General features: G+C 46.0%; 1 protein-coding gene across 2 annotated transcripts in view; it reads right to left on the bottom strand.

The window, feature by feature from the left end:
- The window catches only part of LOC138287696 (NAD-dependent protein deacetylase sirtuin-3-like), a 287,131-nt gene extending 264,774 nt beyond the window's left edge, over positions 1-22,357 (bottom strand). Inside the window, exons 1-2 of one of the 2 annotated variants that reach the window (XM_069228356.1) lie at positions 22,232-22,357; positions 21,978-22,094 (exon numbers count right to left, since the gene is read on the bottom strand). The gene's annotated coding sequence lies outside the window, so the exon portion shown is untranslated. The remainder of the gene's footprint in view (positions 1-21,977; positions 22,095-22,231) is intronic. The other variant, XM_069228361.1, reaches the window with a different exon arrangement.
- Positions 22,358-24,451: the final 2,094 nt, after the last annotated feature.

Below are 24,451 nucleotides of genomic sequence, written 5' to 3' on the forward strand. Positions count from 1 at the left end.
GGCACACACTGATGCATTCACTAACACACCCTGGCAAACATTGATATCTACACTGACACATCCAGGCACACACTCATACACACACTAACAGACCCAGGCACACAATTGTGCACACACTGACACACACAGGCACACACTGATTCTTACACTGATACACCCAGACACCACATTCATACACCCAGACATGCACTGATGCATACACTAACACACCCTGGCACACACTGACGCATATGTGACCCACTTGGACCCACTGAGGCATACACTGACACGCCCAGACGTACACTGATGCATACAATGACACATCCTGGCACACACTGATGCGTTCACTACCACATCCAGTCAAACACTGGTGCACCCACTAACACACCTAGGTATACATTGGTGCACGCACTTAGCCTCCTAGGCACACTTATGCATACACTGACACACCCTGGTGCACATTGATACATACACTGACACACCCAGGCACACACTGCTGCATACCCTGACACATCCAGGGACACACTCATACACTCGTTAACACACCCAGGCACACACTCATGCATACACTGACACATCCAAGCAGACATTGAGGCATAGACTGCCACACACACAGGCACACACTGATGCTTACACTAACACACCCAGGTACACACTGATGCCTAAACTAAGACACCCATGCATACACTGATCCATACACTGACACACCGAGGCACACACTGATAAATACACTCACACATCAAAGCACACACTCATACATTCGCTAACAGACCCAGGCAAACACTCATGCATACACTAACACAACCAGGCACACACTCATGCAGATGCTGGCACACCCCAGCAAACAATGATGCATACACTAACATACCCAGACACACACTAACACATATGCGTTGACACACCCTGACAGACACTGACATACATGCTAACATACTCAGACACAGTGATGCATACACTGAAACACCCAGGCACACACTGATCCATACACACCCAGGCACACACTGACACACTCATACACACTGATGCATAGACTGACGCCTTCAGGCAGACACTGATGCCTACACCGACACACCCAGGCTCACACTTATACATACAGTGACACACCCTGGCACACACTGATGCATACATTGACACATCCAGGCACACACTGATGCATAAACTGAGACACTCTGGCACAGTGATGCATACACTGACACACCCAGACGCACATTGATACATACACTGACACACCAAAGCAGACACTAATGCATCCACTGACACATCCAGGCACAGACTGATGCTTATACTAACACACCCAGGTACACTGATGCATACACTGAGACACTCATGCACACACTGATCCATAGAATGAGACACCCATGCACACAGTGATCCATACACTGAAACACCCAGGTGCACCCTGATGCATACACTGACACATCAAGGCACACAGTCATACACCCACTAACAGACCCAGGCAAACACTCATGCATACACTGACACAACCAGGCACAGACTCATGCATATGCTGACACAACCAGGCACACACTCATGCATACGCTGACGCACCCCAGCAAACAATGATGCATACACTAACTCACCCAGGAACACACTGACTCATACACTGACATACCCTGGCACACACTGACACATGCTGACACTCAGACACAGTGATGCATACACTGACACACCCAGGCATACACTAGTTCATACACTGACACACCCAGACACACGCTGATGCATACACTACCACACCTAGGAACACACTTCTGCATACACTGAGACACCGTTTCACACACTAACACATACGCTGACAGACTCATACACACTGATGCATAAATTGACACTCTCAGGTACATACTGTTGCATACACTGACACACCCAGGCACTCACTGTTGCACACACAGACACACCCAGGCACACACTGATGTGTACACTAACACACCCAGCACACACTGACGCATAGACTGACACGCTCAGGCCGACACTAATGCATACACTGACACACCCAGGCAGACAGTGACACATACACTGACACAGTCGTACACACTGATGCAGATGCTGTCATACTTGGACACACTAAAGCATACACTGACAAACCCAGGCGCACACTGATGCATACAATGATACATACTGGCACACACTGATGCATACACTGACACATCCAGGCACACACTGTTCCATACACTGAGAAACCCATGCACACACTGATCCATACAGTGAGACACCCAGACACACACTGATCCATACAGTGAGACACCGAGGCACACACTCATACAGCCACGAACAGACGCTGGCAAACACTCATGCATACACTGACACAACCAGGCACACACTCATGCATACGGTGGCACACCCCAGCAAACAATGATGCATACTCTAACACACCCAGGCACTCACAGACCCATACATTGACACACCCTGGCACACACTGACACATACGCTGACACACTCAGAGACAGTAATGCATGCACTGACACACCCAGGCACACACTGATCCATACAATGATGCATACACTACCACATCCAGGAACACACTTATGCATACACTGAGACACCCAGGCACACATCTGTACACACACTATCAGACACAGGCACACGTTCATGCATACACTGGCACACCCAGGCACACACTGATGTATACATTGACACATCCAGGCACACACTGATGGATACATTGACACACCTTGGCAAACACTGATGGATACTCTGACACACTCAGACACACAAATACTTACACTGACACGCCCAGGCACACATTGATGCATACACTGACACACCCTGGCACACACTGACACATACGCTGTCACACTTGGGCACACTGAGGCATACATTGAGACACCCAGGCTCACACTGATGCATAGAGTGATACTCCCTGGAACAAAATGATGCATACACTGACACATACACTGACACACCCAGGCACACACTGATGCATTCACTGAGACACAGAGGCACACTGATTTATATACTGAACACATTCAGGCACACACTGATGCATACCCAGACACACCCAGGTATACACTGATACACACACTAACAGACCCAGGCACACACTTGTGTCCACTGACACACCCAAGCAGACACTGGCGCATACACTGACACACCATGGCACACACTGACACATTTGTTGACACACTGAGACAATTCATACACTGATTCACTGATTCATACACTGACACACCCAGGCACACATTGATCCATACACTGCCACACCCAGGCACACACTGATCCATACACTGCCACACCCAGGCACACACTGATGCATACCCCGACACGTCCAGGCACACACTATCGGACCCAGGCACAAACTCATGCATACATTGACACACCCAGGCACACACTGACACATACACTGACACATCCTGATACACACTGACACATCTGTTGACACACTAATCCATACATTGACACACCCAGGCACACGCTGACACATGCGTTGACACATCCAAATACACACTGAGGCATACACTGAGACAGCCAGACATACTCAAACATATACTAACACCTAGGCACACACTGGTGAATACACTGACACACCCAAGCAGACACTGATGCATACACTGAGACCCACAGATACACACTGGTACATACACTGACACACTCAGGCACACACTGGTACATAGACTAAAATACCCAGGCACACACTGAGGCATACACCGACACTCCCTGACACACACAGGTGCATACACTGACACACCCTGGCACACACTGATGCACAGACTGACGCATTTGTTGACACAGTCAGACACACGGATTCATACACTGACACACTCTAGCACACCCTGAAGCATACAGTGAAATACAACCAAGCACACACTGGTGCATACTAACACATCCAGGGACACTCTGATGCATACACAGACACACCAAGGTACACACTGACACATACAGGGACACACCCAGACACACACACAGATGAATACATTGACATACCCGAGGAGATGATACATACACTGATGCATACACTGAGACACAGAGGTACACACTGATAGATACACTGACACACTCAGGCACACACTGATGCATACACTGAAATACCCAGGCACACACGGATGCATACACCAGCACACCCTGGCAAACACTGATATCTACACTGACACACACTGTGACACATCCAGACAAATGCTGATGAATACACTGATACACCCAAGCAGACACTGATGCATACACTGAGACACCCAGGCACACTGATGCATACACGGACACACCCAAGCGCACATTGATACATACAAGAACAAATCCAGGCACACACACTCATGCATACACTGACACACCCAGGCACACACTGATCCATACACTGACACACCCAGGCACACACAGATGCATACACTGACACATTCATTCACACTGATGCATAGACTGACACACTCAGGCAGACACTAATGCATAGACTGACACACCCAGGCATACAATGACGCATACGCTGACACAGTCGTACACACGGATGCATAGACTGACACACTCAGTCAGACACTAATGTATATACTGAAATACTCAGACACACTGATGCATAAACTGACACACCTTGGCACACACTGACACATACGCGGTCACACTTGGACACACTGAAGCATACACTGACACACCCAGGCGCACACTGATGCATACACTAACACACCCAGGTACACATTGATGTATGCACTGAGCCACCCAGGCACACTGATGCATACACTGATACACCCAGGCACACACTGATACATACACTGACACACCCAGGCACACACTGCTGCATCCCCTTACACATCAAGGCACAACCTGTTCCATACACTGAGACACACAGGTACACACTGTAGGAGGCTGGCCTGGCTTATAGTGGGTACCTTGTGGTACTTACACCTTGTACCAGGTCCAGTTATCCCTTATTAGTAGAATAGAGGTGTTCTAGCAGCTTAGGCTGATAGAAGTAGCTATAACAGAGCAGCTTAGCCTGAACTAGGAGACATGCAAAGCTCCTACTATACCACTTATATCATTTAGCACTATATCACAAGAAAACACAATACTCTGAGTTACTAAAAATAAAGGTACTTTATTTTAGTGACAATATGCCAAAAGTATCTCAGAGGATACCCTCACTTAGGAGGTACGTAATATACACAAATTATATGTTCACAAACCAAAAATCAGGTAAGTAACAGTTAGAAAAGTAGTGCAAACAATGTAGAATCACAATAGGATGCAATAGGTAGAAATAGGCCTAGGGGCAACACAAACCATATACTCCAAAAGTGGAATGCGAACCATGAATGGAGCCCAGGCCTAGTGTAGGTTGCAGAGGGTCGCTGGGACTGTTAGAAAACACTAAGGGTGTCCAAGATACCCAACCCCAAGACCCTGAAAAGTAGGAGTAAAGTTACCCTACTACCCCAGAAAGACAGTAAAGTCGAGATAGGGGATTCGGCCAGAACAACAACTGCCAGCAAAACACTGAAGAAGGATTTCTGGACCTGAGGACCTGTAAAGAAAGGGGACCAAGTCCAAGAGTCACGCAAGTGTCCAGGGGGGGCAGGAGCCCACTAAACCCCGGATGAAGGTGCAAAAGGGCTGCCTCCGGGTGGAAGAAGCTGAAGATTCTGCAACAACGGAAGGTGCCAGGAACTTCTCCTTTGGTCAGAAGATGTCCCACAGAGTGCTGGATGATGCAGAGTTGTTTCCACGCAGAAAGACCGCAAACAAGCCTTGCTAGCTGCAAGAGTCGGGGTTGAGGATTTTGGGTGCTGCTGGGGCCCAGGAAGGACCAGGAGGTCGCCCCTTGGATGAGGAGACAGAGGGGGTGCTCAGTAACTCAGAGAGCCCCCACAGAGGCAGGCAGCACGCGTATAGGTACCGGGCCAGGCACTTAGAAGATCTGAGGACAGCGGTCGACTCAGTCACAAAGGAGGATCCCACGACATCGGAGTCCAGCTCAGCGAGTTGGGCAATGCAGGACGGAGTGCTGGGGACCTGGGCTAGGCTGTGCACAAAGGAAGTCTTGGAAAAGTGCACAGAAGCCTGAGCAGCTGCAGATCACGCAGTACACAGGATTACTGCCTGGCGTGGGGAGGCAAGGACTTACCTCCACCAAATTTGGACAGAAGGGCCACTGGACTGTGGGAGACACTTGGACCCAGCTCCTGTGTTCCAGGGACCACACTCGTCAGGATGAGAGGGGACCCAGGGGACCGGTGATGCAGAAGTTTGGTGCCTGCATTAGCAGGGGGAAGATTCAGTCGACCCACAGGAGATTTCTTCTTGGTTTCCAGTGCAGGGTGAAGGCAGACAGCCCTCAGAGCATGCACCGCCAGGAAACAGTTGAGAAAGCCGGCAGGATGAGGCGCTACAATGTTGCTGGTAGTCGTCTTGCCACTTTGTTGCGGTTTTGCAGGTGTCCTGGAGCAGTCAGCAGTCGATCCTTGGCAGAAGTCGAAGAGGGAAGCGCAGAGGAACTCTGGTGAGCTCTTGCATTAGTTATCTGAAGAATAGCCCAGAGGAGAGACCCTAAATAGCCCTCAGAGGAGGATTGGCTACTGAGAAAGGTAAGAACCTATCAGGAGGAGTCTCTGACGTCACCTGCTGGCACTGGCCACTCAGAGCTGTCCATTGTGCCCCAACACCTCTGTATCCAAGATGGCAGAGGTCTGGGACACACTGGAGGAGCTCTGGGCACCTCCCCTGGGAGGTGCTGGTCAGGGGAGTGGTCACTCGCCTTTCCTTTGTCCAGTTTACCGCCAGAGCAGGGCTGGGGGATCCCTGAACCGGTGTAGACTGGCTTATGCAGAGAGGGCACCATCTGTACCCATCAAAGCATTTCCAGAGGCTGGGGGAGGCTACTCCTCCCCAGCCCTTCACACCTATTTCCAAAGGGAGAGGGTGTAGCACCCTCTCTCAGAGGAAATTCTTTGTTCTGCCTTCCTGGGAGCAGGCTGCCCAGGCCCCAGGGGGCAGAAACCTGTCTGAGGGGTTGGCAGCAGCAGCAGCTGCAGTGGAGACCCCGCAAAGCAAGTTTGGCAGTACCCGGGTTCTGTGCTAGAGACCCGGGATGCATGGAATTGCCTCCCCAATACCAGAATGGTATTGGGGTGACAATTCCATGATCCTAGACATGTTACATGGCAATGTTCGGAGTTACCATGGTGACGCTACATATAGGTATTGACCTACATGTAGTGCACACGTGTAATGGTGTCCCCGTACTCACAAAGTCCGGGGAATTTGCCCTGAACAATGTGGGGGCACCTTGGCTAGTGCCAGGGTGCCCACACACTAATTAACTTGGCACCTAACCTTCACCAAGTGAGGGTTAGACATATAGGTGACTTATAAGTTTCTTATGTGCAGTGAAAAATGGCTGTGAAATAACATGGACGTTATTTCACTCAGGCTGCAGTGGCAGTCCTGGGTAAGAATTGTCTGAGCTCCCTATGGGTGGCAAAAGAAATGCTGCAGCCCATAGGGATCTCCTGGAACCCCAGTACCCTGGGTACCTAGGTACCATATACAAGGGAATTATAAGGGTGTTCCAGTGTGCCAATGAGAATCGGTAAAATTAGTCACTAGCCTGCAGTGACAATTGTAAAAGCAGAGAGAGCATAAACACTGAGGTTCTGGTTAGCAGAGCCTCAGTGATACAGTTAGGCACCACACAAGGAACACATGAGCACTGGGGTCCTGACTAGCAGGATCCCAGTGACACATAGGCAAAAACAAACATACATACAGTAAAAATGGGGGTAACATGCCAGGCAAGATGGTACTTTCCTACACACACTGACACACTGCGGCACAAACTGATGCATGCACTGACACACCCTGGTAAACATTGATATCTACACTGACATACCCAGGCACACACTGATGCTGACACTGACACTCCCAGACATACACTCATGCAGACACTGACACACCCAGGCATGCACTGATGCATACACTGACACACTCACATACACACTGATGCATACACAGAGACAGCCAGACACAAACTCAAACATATACAGTGCCAGGCACATACTGATGCATACACTGGCACACCCAGGCACAGACTCATGCATACACTGACACACCACAGCAAACAATGATGCATACACTAACACATCCAGGTACACACTGATACGTACACTGACACACCCTGGCACACGTGGACACATACACTGACACACTCAGACACAGTGATGCATACACTGACACACCCAGACACACACTGATCCATACACTGGCACACCCAGGCACACATGAATGCATCCACTATCACATTCAGGAGCACACTTATGTGTACACTGAGACACCCAGGGACACACTCATACATACACTAACTGACACAGGCACACATTAATGCATACACCCGCTAACAGACCCAAGCAAACACTCATGCACACACTGACACACCCAGGCACACACTGAAACATTCCCTGACACATCCAGGCACACACGCATACACACACTAACAGTGATACACACAGGTACACATTAAGTGATACACCCAGGTACACACTAACTGAGACACACAGGTACACACTGATACATACACTGACACACTGAGGCACACACTGATGCATACATCGACACACTCTGGCAAACACTGATATGTACACTGACACACCCAGGCACATACACACACACAGGCACACACTGACACATACACTGACACACCCGGGCATACACAGGTGCATACAGTGACAGAAGCTGGCACACACTGATGCACAGACTGACACACCATATCAGGTGACCCTGATGCACCCACTGACACACCCGGGCAAACAATGATGCATACACTAACTCACCCAGGCACACACTGACTCATACACTGACACACTCAGACTCAGTGATGCATACACTGACGCACCCAGGTACACACTGATCCATACGCTACAACACCTAGGAACACACCTATGCATACACTGAGACACCTTGGCACACACTGACACATATGTCACTCTTGGGCAAACTGAGGCATACACTGACACACCCAGGTGCACACTGATGCATACAGTGACACATCCTGGCACACACTGATGCATGCACTGACACTTCCAGACACACACTGATGCATACACTAACTCACCTAGGTACACATTGATGCATGCACTGAGCCACCCAGGCACACTGATACATACACTGACACTCAGGCACACACTGCTGCATACCCCGACACATCCAGGCACACACTCATACACACACTAACAGACCCAGGCACACACTCATGAATACACTGACACACTTAAGCAGACATTGATGCATCCACTGACACATCCAGGCACAGACTGATGCTTATGCTAACAAACCAAGGTACACACTGATGCATACACTGAGACACCCATGCACACACTGATCCATAGAATGAGACACCCATGCACACAGTGATCTATACACTGACACACTCAGGCGCACACTGATGCATACACTGACACATCAAGGCACATAATCATACACCTGCTAATAGACCCAGACAAACACTCATGCATACATTGACACAACCAGGCACACACTGATGTATACACTGACACATCCAGGCACACACTGTCCCATACACTGAGAAACCCCTGCACATACTGATCCATACAGTGACACACCCAGGCACACACTGATGCATACACTGGCACATCGAGGCACACACTCATACAGCCACTAACAGACCCAGGCACACACTCATGCATACACTGACATACCAAAGCAGACACTGGTGCATCCACTGACGCATCCAGGCACAGACTGATGCTTATACTGACACACCCGGGCAGACACTAATGCATATACTGAAACACTCAGACACACACTGATACATAAACTGACAATACTTGGCACACACTGACACATACTCTGTCACACTTGGACACACTGAAGCATACACTGACACAACCAGGCACACACTGATGTATACACTGACACATCCAGGCACACACTGTTCCATACACTGAGAAACCCATGCACACACTGATCCATACAGGGAGACACCCAGGCACACATTGATGCATACACTGGCACATCGAGGCACACACTCATACAGCCACGAACAGACACTGGCAAACACTTATGCATACACTACCACAACCAGGCACACACTCATGCATACGGTGGCACACCCCAGCAAACAATGATACATTCTCTAACACACCCAGGCACACACAGACCCATACATTGACACACCCTGGCACACACTGACACATACGCTGACACACTCAGACACAGTGATGCATGCACTAACACACCCAGGCACACACTGATCCATACACTGATGCATGCACTACCACATCCAGGAACACACTTATGCATACACTGAAACACCCAGGCACACAACTGTACACACACTAACAGGCACAGGCACACGTTCATGCATAAACTCTGACACCCAGGCACACACTGATGTATACATTGACACACACAGGCACACACTGATGGATACATTGACTCACCCTGGCAAACACTGATGGATACGCTGACACACTCAGACACACAAATACTTACACTGACATGCCCAAGCACACATTGATGCATACACTGGCACACACTGATGCATACGCTGTCACACTTGGGCACACTGAGGCATACATTGACACACCCAGGCTCACACTGATGCATACAGTAATACTCCCTGGAAACAATGATACATACACTGAAACACCGAGGCACACACTGATGCATAAACTGAGACACCCAGGCACACTGATTTATATACTGAACACACTCAGGCACACACTGATGCATACCCTGACACACCCAGGTACACACTGATACACACACTAACAGACCCAGGCACACACTCATGGCACACACTCATACACACACTAACAGACCCAGGGACACACTCATGTGTCCACTGAGACACCCAAGTAGACACTGACGCATACACTGGCATACCCAGGCATGCACTGACACATACATTGACCCACCCTTTCACACACTGGTGCATACACTGACACACCCTGACACATGGACTTACCACACACTGGCACATGGACTTACCACCATGGCACACACTGACACATTTGTTGACACACTGAGACCAACTGATTCATACACTGACACACCCAAGCACACACTGATCCATACACTGACACACCCAGGCAAACACTGATGCATACCCTGACACATCCAGGCACACACTCATACACACACTAACAGACCCAGGCACACACTCATGCATGCATTGACACACCCAGGCACACACTGACACATACACTGGCACACCCTGATGCACAGAGTGACACACCGTGGCATACACTGACACATCTGTTGACACACTAATCCATACATTAACACACCCAGGCACATACTGATGCATGCATTGACACACCCAAATACGCACTGAGGCATACACAGACAGCCAGACACACACTCAAATATATACTAACACCTAGGCATACACTGGTGAAATCACAGACACACAGGTACACACTGACACATACACTGACACACTCAGGCACACACTAATGCATACACTAACACAACCAGGTACACCCTGATGTATACATTGACACACCCATACACACAGTGGCACACCCTGATGGATACACTGACCCACCCACGCACACACTGAGACACCCAGGCACACTGAAGCATACTCGGACATACCTAGGCGCACATTGATACATACACTGACACACCCAGGCACACCCTGATGCATACCCTGACACATCCAGGCACACACTCATACACACACTAACAGTGAGAAATACAGGCACACACTCATACACACACTAACAGTGAGAAATACAGGTACGCACTAACACTGAGACACACAGGTACACACTGATACATACACTGACACACTCAGGCACACACTGGTACATAGACTGAAATACCCAGGCACACACGGAGGCATACACTGACACTCCCTGACACACAGGTGCATACACTGACACCATGGCACACACTGATGCACAGACTGACACACCCGGGCACACACTGATGCATTTGTTGACACAGTCAGACACACAGATTCATACACTGACACACTCAAGCACACACTGATCCATACAGTGACGCACCCTAGCAAACCCTGATGCATACTAACACATCCAGGTACACTCTGATGCATGCACAGACACACCAAGGTACACACTGACACAAACAGGGACACACCAAGACACACACAGATGAATACACTGATATACCCAAACAGACACTGATGCATACACTGAGACACACGGGCACACACTGATGCATACACCAGCACACCCCGGCAAACAATGATATCTACACTGACACACCGGGGCACACACTGACACACACTGACACATCCAGACAAATGCTGATGAATACACTGATACACCCAAGCAGACAATGTTGTATACACTGAGGCACACAGGCACACACTTATGCATACACTCACACACCCAGGCACACACTGAGACACCCAGGCACACTGATGCATTCACAGGACACACCCAGGTGCACATTGATGAATACAAGAACTGATCCAGGCACACACACTCATGCATACACTGACACACTCAAGCAGACACTGCTACATACATTGAAATACCCTGGCAAACACTGGTGCATACACTGACACCGTGGCACACACTGACGCACAAACTGACACACCCTGGCATAAACTGACACATTTGTTGACACACTGAGACACACTGATTCCTACACTGACACACCCAGGCACATACTGGTTTATACACTGACACATCCAGGCACACACGTATACACACACTAATAGACCCAGGCACACAGTTATGCATACACTGACACACCCAAGCAGACACTGATGCATACACTGATACACTCAGGCACACATTGAGGCATACACTGACACACCCTGGCACACACTGACGTACAAACTGACACACCCTGGCACAAACTGACACATTTGTTGACACACGGAGACACACTGATTCATACACTGACACCCCCAGGCACACACTGATCCATACAATGACACACCCAGGCACACACTGATGCATATACTGACACAGCCAGGCATACAATTATACACACACTAACAGGCCCAGGCACACAGTTATGCATACACTGACACACCCAAGCAGACACTGACACACACTGATGCACAGACTGACACACCCTGGCACACTGACACATTTGTTGACAAACTCAAACACACTGATGCATACACTGACACACCCAGGCACACAATGACCCTGTCATTGACAGTGATGCATACACTGAGACAGCAAATCACACACTCAAACATATACTAACATTCCCAGGCACACACCGATGAATACATTGACACACCAGGCACACCCTGAAGCAAATGCTGATACACTCAAGCACACTGATGCATACACTAACACACCCAGGTACACACTGACACATACACTGACACACACTGATGTATACACTGACATACCCAGGCACACACTGATGTATACACCGACACACCCTGGCAAACACTGATAACTACACTGACACATCCAGGCACTCGCTCATACACACACTAACAGAGCCAGGCACACAATCATGCATACACTGACACACCCAGGTACACATTGATGCTGACACTGACACTCCCAGACACACACTCATGCAGACACTGACACACCCAGACACACACTCATGCAGACACTGACACACCCAGGCACACACTCATGCAGACACTGACACACCCAGGCACACACTGATGCATACACTGACACACCCAGACACACGGTCATGCAGACACAAACCCACCCAAGCACACTGACACATATGTTGACAGATTCAGACACTCTGATGCCTACACAGAGACACCCAGGGACACACTGATGCATACACTGACACACTCAGTCACACACTGATGCACACACTGACACACCCAGGTACATACTGATGCATACACTAACATGCTCAGGCACACATTGATGCATACACTGACACACTCAGGCACACACTGACACACCCTGGCACACACTGATGCATACACTGACACACCCGGACACACACTGATGCATACACTGACACACCCTGACACACACTGATGCATACACTGACACACTGATGACTCACCCAGGCACACACTGATGCTTACACTGACACGCCCAGGCACACAGTGATGCATACATTGACACACCCAGGCACACAGTGATACATACATCGACACACCCAGGCACACAGTGATGCATGCACTGAGATTCCTAGGCACACAATCATGCATACAATAACAGACACAGGTATACACTCATGCATATACTGATATTTACACTGACTCATCCAGGCACACACTGATGCATACACTGACACACCCTGGCACAGACTGATACATACGCTGACACACTCAGACACAGTGATACCTACACTGACAGACTCAGACATACACTGATGCATACACTGACACACCCAGGCACACACCGATGCATACACTACCACACTTAGGTACATGCTTATGTATACACTGAGACACCCAGACACACTCATACACACCCTGACACACACAGGCACACATTCATGCATACACTATGGGAGACAATATTGACAAGTGGTTTGAGGCTTGAGATTGCCTTAGAGATGCACAAGATCCGTGAGGAGGTTTGGAGGGACTAGTCTGTAGAGGCATATCTGTAGAGGCACATTCCTAGTGATGGGAGGGATACCCTACTAGACCTAGACAAGGGAGACAGAATTAGGTATCCCCCCATGAAGGAAGCCCTTGACAGGAAGTATGGTCAGACCCCAGAGATGTACATACAGACATTAAGGGACAAACAGAAACTGGCCTAACAGACCAGGGTGGATTGTGCAGATTTCTTTTGCAAGATACTGGATGTTTGAGTGAAGGGCAGTAAAGTAAAGGATAATCATAGGCTGTATAATTTGTACCAAGGGGTGAGCACAGGTTAATTTTAGATTTGCTTATGCCTTACCCTGACCTGGAATTTGGTTACTGCTTGACCAGAACTTGCACCCCAGTCACCCAGCAATCCAATTTCCAACATTCAGGGACTTTAAACTTCCTCAAACAATAAAGATACTTCTGTCGAAATAGAGCCTTACCATTGTCACTGAGGCCATCATCCAGCTTTACCAGAGTACTTTACATGAAACTAGAATCATACTTACAAAGCCTTCAATTCCTTAAGAACTCATCAACAGGACTTGTAACCTCCGATTACTTCCTAATATGTTGTGCTTCACTTTGAAATATCAAAGCATTTTCCATAGAGCACTGTACACAAAGAAAACGTACTGCCGACTTATTGAGGAAAGCATCTCGCCGCCGCACCCTACTAAGTAGCATACTTCACAAAAATGACGCCACTTGCTTTCAGGTTTAGAGTGTTGCCCTTTGAATACTCACACACCATATATTCAATGAACCAATTTCTTAAGTTCAAGAAACTGCTAAAGAATTCATCAAAAGCCACTTCAGCTCCTTATCACATGCGGTAGCAGGATAATTTGTTGTAATCTCATGTAAGCTTTAGCAAGAAATATAAAATGAATAACACTTGAATGTACAGCTGCTTTTGAAGTGTGCGCCATTCCGGACATCATTACCAAAACCAATAAGAAGAGGTGAGGTCAGATCTCAACATGTGAGTAACTGAAGGGCGATGCATATTCATGGGCCACAAAATTCTCCACCTCTAAAAAGCACACATGCTTGTGCCTCCTGCAAGATCGGCGACTGGCATAGGTAGGGCTTCTGAAGCAGGCAATGAAACAAAACGCTCAATGTACCACAGGTCAGGAGCTGGGTTAGAAAGCATATTCTCATAAGACGAGCGCCGCCAGCCTAATCTTTAATGACAAATAGAGAGGTGGAAAAAACCAATGCAGAGAACATGATGGACATTTAGCTAGTTTGTGCAGAAACATCATAAAAGAAATGAAAATAGCAAAAGGTGGAAAAACGCCAAGCAGGATGGAGAGGACAGATTGACTTTCCACACACACCCCCTTCAAGTAAAAACAAGAGTAATTTAGTGCATGAAAAAACATAGATGTGAGTAGGTCAATTTGATTTTGACTCAAGTAACCAACCCTGGTATCTTACACCAAACTCATCCTTTTATTTTTTAAACATTTACCATTTGTATGTGGAGTTTTAAATTGTGCTCTAAAGCAATTTAATATTTTTCCCACCAAATGTTATATTATTTTTGTGCTTTAAAGCACTTCCACACAATTGCCATAATCTTCTGAAATATTTTAGGTTATGCTTCAAACATTTTCATACAATTGTTATCACCTTTTAAACTATTTCTACCCCCTTTAAGTGTTACCCATCATACCCTTTCCCTCCTGCTAATCCTATATAAGCTAAACCGTTATTAATCTTTGAAGTACAAAAGACGATCCACATAGTTTCATTTTCTAACACTTCAAAGCTTTTTATTAGACTTGAAATGTTCAGTTCACAACACGTTCCGCCACTGAGTGTTCGCCTACCATCTTTCTCAATGTGTTGTGAAATCCCCAAAGGAGAAATGTAATTTTGCTTTTCTTACCTAAATACCCCTAAATTTCTTGCGGTTACAACAAACGCATCATTTTATTCACTTGCTTTAATTTCTTGTTTGTAACTCCTAACTTCCAAAGGTAAAGGGGTGATATAGAAATGAAGTAAACGTTCCCAATGATGTTTTAAATCATAGCTCAGAGAGGAATATTGTTATTTACATTTATAAAGTGCTCGATCACTCATATCTAGAGTCTCTTGGCTCTAAAACTAACAAAACGCAGCAGTACAGGATCGAAACGTTCGCATTAGCATAGCAAGTAATTGAGGAGTTTACAGAACATGAGAATGTTAGGTTCGCCTCAAAGATAAAGTGGTAAAGTTCGAGACGGAGAGAGGGCTAGGACTGTAAAGGATCAGCCGCTCCAGCTTTTTCACCATTATTTTGGGAATTACAAAGGTTATAGAGAAAGGACGAGGCCTTTTTTGAGAGAAAAGAGGAGATGACACCATAAGAGGCTTCATGCATTATACAGGTTGTTTTAAATTGAATGTGTTGGTGGACTGGTAGCCAGTATAACTGACTATGATAATTTGAGACGTGTTCAAATGTTTTAAGGTAGAACATAAGCCTTGCTCTGGCATTCTGTACGTTTTGAATATGGTCTACTTTTTTAGGCAGTCCGAGGTAGGCTGCTTTGCCATAACCAGTGTGTGATTGGATGAAGGCATAACCACGATTACTCTGTGAGGGAAGAATAAGAAAAAAAGACTCTTCATAACTGTTTCAGATGGAGAATACAGACTCTGGAGACAGCTGATGTTTGAGGATCCTGGGAAAGTCTGGCATCCAGGATAATCCCTAGTTTTGGAGTGCCATGTGAGTTATTAATGATGGAAACCTTTTTGCTCTTGATGTACTCTGTAGAACTGTGACGTAAGTGTTAGAACATGGTGAAGTAAATGTAGGTTTAGAATGGTGAGTTTGCGGTTACACGCAAACAAAGACATGTAATACCCAGCTACGTATGTGGTGTAGTCATTGGTGGTTTCCCAAGCTGGGGAAGAAGCAACAACTGGTGACGAGGATGGGATAACTATCCCAAAGATTGACCGTGCTCTCACAGAGAGTTTGCATTGTTCCATGCAAACTGCTCCTGTGTGCTACATGTGTCTCCGTGGAAGTGTGGAATCGAAATTTAGCTTTGTTGAGTTAAAGCGCAACTTCAGCTGTTGTGAAGCATTTGAAGATAACAAAAGTTTAATTGAGAAGTCTACATATTGTTGGCCAAGAACCTGCTGGCAAGGCTGTAAAGAAAGGTACAGTGTTACTATGCAACATAAAGCTACACATCATACAAAGTGATAACGCCAAAGGCAGACACAAACCAATACAGAAAGGAAGTGCTGAAAACTACCATAGTCAGGTATGAGTAAAACAAAAAGCGCCAACCAAGGACATCTGGTTGCGCTTGACTGGGGCATAGTCACAAGTTGAAACCGACTGCGATGGAGCCCTGCTTGGATACAAAGAGCTGAAGGCCTCGGTCAAAGTTTTACTTTCACACTTAGAAACTTTTCTGGAGGTTTTCTTCCTCAACGTTGTGTGGTCCTTTCCAACAAGCACATTTCGATGCAACATCGTTAGATTGCCTTTCTGCGAGCCCTAGGTCAAAACCTGGAAATCTGGAGCTCCAGAACTTTCTGTGGGATGAGCCTGAAATTCAGGCTGGGTCGCGGTTGAAATTAGTCGGCTTGACTCATGACATCGGGTCAATCCTTATGGAGCTTCTCCAGAAGCCCTTTTTGGATCCTTGAAGTGTCCAAAAACTTGATCCAAGATTCCAGAAGCTCTGAGTTGCTCCTTGGGAGTTGTTATTAAAGTTCCCAGAATGCACCTGGTCAGAATTCTCAAATTGCCATTGGACACTGGTCAGCTGGGCTCTTTTTGCAGGACTTGATGCATGGGCCTCTGGTCAGCTCATTTGCAACTGTAGCTTACGAGAAGTCCACTCCTGGAGTCCATGTGGGTGCAGTCCTTCAGGTGCAGGCCAGGGGTTCAGCAGGGTAGTCCTTCTTCGCCTGTATCTTCTTCCAGCAGGGATCTGAATTTTTGGGCAGCTCTGCGTAGTGTGGCAAAAATCAATCCCAGAAAGCAACATTCTTTAAAAATCAAGCATGGAAAAAATTTCTTCTTGAAGTTTACCTTTGGGTGTTCCCACCCACTGGTGTGGCTAAGTTTCCCTAACACACCCCTTCCAGCCCCTCTCCTTATCTAATTATTTAGGCTTCCCTTTTGGCTGGCGGAACAGGAAATGGGGGAGGCCTAGTTTCTGTCCCAGGTGGCTTTCCCTCCTTTGAAAACTAGTTTGACCACTCTCCCCCATCCTGCTCTGCCATCTGCTGCAACAGTTCTCCTCCCACCAGATGCTTCCTTTGTGTCATCCCAGGCTACTTCACACCTTATTAAGACAGCTGCTAGAGACTGACCAATCAGGAAAGGGCACTACAGTGCTGATTTTGGTAACTTTCAGAAAAAGTTCTATAACTGTCTTTCTGTTCTAGTTATAATAAATCAAACCTTGGCAAGTTGTTGGATTAATTCTAACTTTTAATTTGATACAAAACATGACAGATTTAGCTCTTTTCTAGTGGAAGCAAGACTTTATTAATTTAGAAAAAGTCTCACAATATTAGCCTATGGAGCTAATGTACTACATTGGGAAAAATCGGATTTGGCTGTTTTCCCCTCACCAAGGCCCATAAAACAACATTAATAAAGTCCTTGCTTATATTTACACTGTATCCAATGCTTGGGGCACTTAGGACAGACCTTAGGGGTGACATATGTAAAAATAAGGTTGTTTGGGACTTTGGAAGTACTTTTAATTCCAAAGTCAAATTTTGGGTTAACTTTAATTTAAAAGTAGCCAGCAAAGCAGACCTGCTTTTAAATATGACACTAAAGACCACAGTAGGCCACCCAGGAGTGTCCTAACTACACTGGAGTCCCTAAACCTATAAGCCATACCATAAACTATGGACTTATAGGTAGTTTACAGAGTTAATTAAAATTATGCCTAATTTGCATATACCATTTTCACACAGAGCACTGGCCCTTGGACTGGTTAGCAGTGTCCAGGGCACAGTCAGAGTCTGTAAACAGCAGTATCAGGCAAAAGGTTTGGGGGTGATTAGGGCAATAAGGATGCTTTTCTCACACTGAGAGTGTGAAAGAAGTCATAAAAAATGCCACTAGCTCACAAAGTTACATACGGTCAAATCAAAGAAGCATTAAATCTCAAGTTCAATCTAATGCCAAACATATATTATGAAAGGTACATTTTCAGTCAAGGATGATAGAGAGTTGGTGAAAATATAGATTAATTTGTTGAGAGACTGGATACCCTTATCAAACAGTGTCAGTTCAATGAATTTAATGATGAGGAAGCAATAGGTCTCAGAGTTCTTGACGGATGCCTGTCAGATTTATTCAGATGAATGCTGAGTCAGAAGCGACTTCTCATGGCTGCCAGAACTGAAGAGCATACAGATCAACAAGCTGCTGACATGGAAGCCAGAGGTGCCTAAAGACTATCATTCATGAACATGAAAAGTAAGAGAAAGTACAAGGCTGAAGGATACAAAGTGAAAAGAAGTTCTGTTTCAGGTGTGGATTTTCTTTTCCACACAAATGTAAATGGTCCACCATTAGACATATCTGTAAAGGCTGTGGGAAGAAGAAACATTTTGTAATGATTTGCAAGGTGAAGGAAAAAGTGCGTCATGCCAAATAGACAAAATGGCCACCTGAACATTTCAGAAATGAAGTTCGACGCACACCCACAAGGCAAAGCAACAACATCACTTGAGACAAATGAACACCAAAGTTGATTGTCATCTGATACCAGACAAGGGTGTATTTAAGGGAGTGATGGCGCACCAAGTATTCAATTACAATGTTCAATGTTTTAACTTCCAACGGTGCACTACAAAGGGGAAAAACACCCTAAAACCCCTACATTGATTGAACTAGACAATCAATTAAACGTACAACATTATTGAGGCACTCGTTGGTCTAATATCGTTTACCAACATTTTTTTTTTGGTAGTTCCTATTCTCAATACTGTACAATTATTAAACATTAAGCCAAATTGAAGAAAGGCAGTAAAAAAGTATCCCAAAGTCCTCATATATGTTATTATGTCGTTTATCCAGGAACGGTTTTACCATACTATTACACAAAATGAAAAAGAAAGAAAACGAAAAAGAAAGGAAAATGACTTTTCCAAACAGGAGTTATTCAATACAGAATTTTTTCAATATTCATAATTCCATAGATTCACAACCATAGTCCTCTCATCAAATGTTCCTATAAATCTACATTCTCAATGTTCAAATTATAAGTCCGTTCTTTAAATGACAAAATAACCGAAAAGCAAGTCCATGTAATTCTCCTAGTTCATTGTACTAGAGAGTAAATTAAACATCCATCCTCCTTATAGGTTACTCCAGAATGAAATGTCCATGTTTCCTATAACGATCTCACAGCCAACACGTGTTTCGTCACTTGACTTCATCAGGGATGTAACTAGGGGCCAGATGTAGCAACCAGTTTGCGACTCGCAAACGGCAAAAATTGCCGTTTGCGAGTCGCAAACCGGAGTTTGCTATGCAGAAATGCATTTTGCAAGTCGGGACCGACTCGCAAAATGCATTTCCGACTCGCAAATAGGAAGGGGTGTTCCCTTCCTATTTGCGACTCGCAGTGGTATGCAATTCCATTTGCGACTGTGTACGCGGTCGCAAATGGAGTCGCAGTTACCATCCACTTGAAGTGGATGGTAACCCACTCGGAAATTGGAAGGGGTCCCCATGGGACCCCTTCCCCTTTGTGAATGGACCCCAAAATATTTTTTCAGGGCAGGTAGTGGTCCAAAGGAAACTGAAAAAATTCCGAAACAAAAGGTTTTTTTTTTTTTTTTTTAAGTGCAGCTCGTTTTCCTTTAAGGAAAACGGGCTACACTTGAAAAAAAAAAACTGCTTTATTAACAAGCAGTCACGGACATGGAGGTCTGCTGACTACAGCAGGCCTCCATGTCAGTGAGTTCCCATAGTCGCTATGGGGCCGCAATTTGCGACCCACCTCATTAATATTAATGAGGTGGGTCTTTGCGACCCCATAGCGACTCGCAGACGGTGTCTGAGACACCGTTCTGCATTGCAAATTGCGAGTTGCAATTTGCGAGTCGCTCGGACTCGCAAATTGCAAGTCGCAATTTGCAAAGTACCTACATCTGGCCCTTAGTTGTTTACCTTCCTAGGTATCAAAATGTATAAGAAACAATAGATGTAATCAGTAACATGAATTAATGAATCTTAATCAAATCTATTCATTCTGAAACAAAAAGGTTAAATGGAAGAGCCCCACTCCATGACAAATTACCCTAAAAATATAGCAAAACTCAGAGTGATAACCTGTTAGTGTACATGAACACCGTTGTGACACCCATCAAGGCAGAATGAAAGGTCACCAATAGTGCAAAACCTGTAGTTACCAATGACAAATTAAAAGAGACCACAGTGTTATTATTAGTAAGTGTATCAAGTAACTAGTTTACTGTCACGCTCTAAATAAAAACCAGAACCGAAGCCAAAATAACTACCTACCACACTAAACCTATTTAAAAGTACCTCAAAAAGAAGTGTTTCTTAAATCTGTAATGAATTTATCCTTCCAAGCACTTCCAGTTACTCCGGAATCACCCAAGTATATTCCGAAGAAAACGCCGCTCCAATTTCAGCAAACCACTGTAAAGTAAATGTGGTATAAACGTTTGCATATATGACTCAAAACAATATAATCAAATTAGCTCCAATGTATATTGTAATCTCCCAACTGCCTCGTGAGAGTTAAATATCTTATCACATAAAAGGTACTAAGTTACCTGAGAGGGCTTAACTGAATTTCACCAAGAACGCCCGCTTCGGAGATAAGTCTTCCTGAAACACGTTACAAGCGAGCACTAAGACGCTGTAAGCGTCGCGCCCTTGTGCCCGGATTTAAATCTCCGAGGCAAAACAATGAGAAGCGGACTACTCCGGTTCGTCCTCGAGCAAAAATAAAAAGGGGACTGAACCTATCTGACGTGAGAATATACACTTACCCACCCGGCTGAGTACCAAAGATGATACTTTAAGGATAGCACGTCCTCGTACTCAGGCGGAAATAAAAATAGAGAGAGGACCAAATCAATCTAACATGAAGAGAATAATACATTTCCCCACATTGCTAGTTACCATTAAAGCAACACTGGATTCTGATATTTTTAAAATAGCACTCATCACTTCAACTCTCCCTAATTAGAGCGTATCAATAAAGGTGCCTTCACACCATAACTACCCAAAGGAGATAAATGTAAAGATTGATCCAAGTGAAGGAGAAAATAAAAAGGTGCACCCATTTCCCATATTGATTCAAACCCTATAGTAAAAATAATATAATACATAATAAAATGTGATCAAACCAATCATAATTTTTGGCCCATTGAGCAAATTTCCTCTATAAGAAAGTACATTATTGGCATAGCCACAGTTCAACATACATTGTAGAATGCACATATCTCACCCAGCTATATTATATCCAAACAGGATAATACAAACTCCTAAGTATAAACATAACAAATATTAATAAATTCATATTTAGTACATATACTTCAAATATTACATTGCGTGTATATATTCCACCAGTTTGTGCCTTCACTTACTAGGTATTATTGGAATACATGTCAGCCCGTATCTCGCTCCTTTCCTGGGCTTATGCTCCCAGGAAATATTCCAACTCTCTATCCGTGTTCAATCCTTCTTCCACCGCTCTTAAACGCATTATCAACATTGCTTCCTTCCTCCTTAATGTCAATTCTCTATTCCCCCCCCCTCGGATCCTTCAATATGTGTTCACAACCAAAAAACTTAAAGCTGTTTTTTGTTTTCTGAGACTCACACCCCATCATATGTGTCACCAAAGGATATCTAACATCTTGTTGATTCAGAGCCCTTGCATGTTCCCCAATTCTCACTTTAAGGGGTCGGATTGTGCTTCCTACATAAAATCGCTCACATTTACAAACAATTATATAAACCACAAAAGATGTGTTACAGTTCATGCTGGATCTGATGGTAAATATCTCCCCCAGTTTATTCGAAAATTCTTTTTTCCCGTGGCATACCCATTTACAGAGTCCACAGTCGCCATATTTAAAGAAGCCTATTCCCCGAGCTGATAACCAGTCAACTTTGGGAGTCATCTTTGGAAAGCTAGGACTCAGAAGATCTTTCAATGATCTACCCTTACGAAAAGTAAAAGATGGTTTATTAGTCACAAATTCCCTCAAAATCTTATCCTGATTTAAAACATGCCAATGTTTAGAGACTTAGGGGGTCATTACAACCCTGGCGGATGGCGGAGAACCGGCGGTAAGACCGCCAACAGGCTGGCGGTCTTACCTAGGTGAATTATGACCATGGCGGTTACAGCCATGGTCATCCGCCGGTTCTCCGTCCCGCCCACCTGGGCGGAAATGACCGCCGGGCTGGAGACCTGGGTCTCCAGCCCTGCGGCCGTCAGTATACCGCCGGCACTATTTGGACCCAGCTTACCACCGTGGATTTCATACGGCTCGAACCGCCATGAAATCCATGGCGGTAAGCACTATCAGTGCCAGGGAATTCCTTCCCTGGCACTGATAGGGGTCTCCCCCATCCCCCACCCTGACTCCCTCCCCCACACCCCCCACCACCCCTGTAACCCCCCAAAGGTGGCAGGGCCACCCTCCCCACCCCGACCCCCAACATAACATTACTGACACACACCCGACACTCATGCCGGCACCACCAACACACACACGCACACACCCCAACATACATGCCCACAGCCACACACACTGTCAGGCACGCACACCCACATTTAAACATACACGCACACATCCATACAGACATACCCACAGCCATACACACACTCATTCCCATACACACAACACCCCCGCAAGCATACATGCACTCACACACCCCCTCTACATGCACACACGCACACCCCCATGCACGCACACAACACCCCACCACCCCCCTCCCCTAACGGACGATCGATTTACCTGTTCCGTCGATCCTCC

This window comes from Pleurodeles waltl, chromosome 4_1 (assembly GCF_031143425.1).
Source record: "Pleurodeles waltl isolate 20211129_DDA chromosome 4_1, aPleWal1.hap1.20221129, whole genome shotgun sequence".
Classification (NCBI taxonomy): domain Eukaryota; kingdom Metazoa; phylum Chordata; class Amphibia; order Caudata; family Salamandridae; genus Pleurodeles; species Pleurodeles waltl.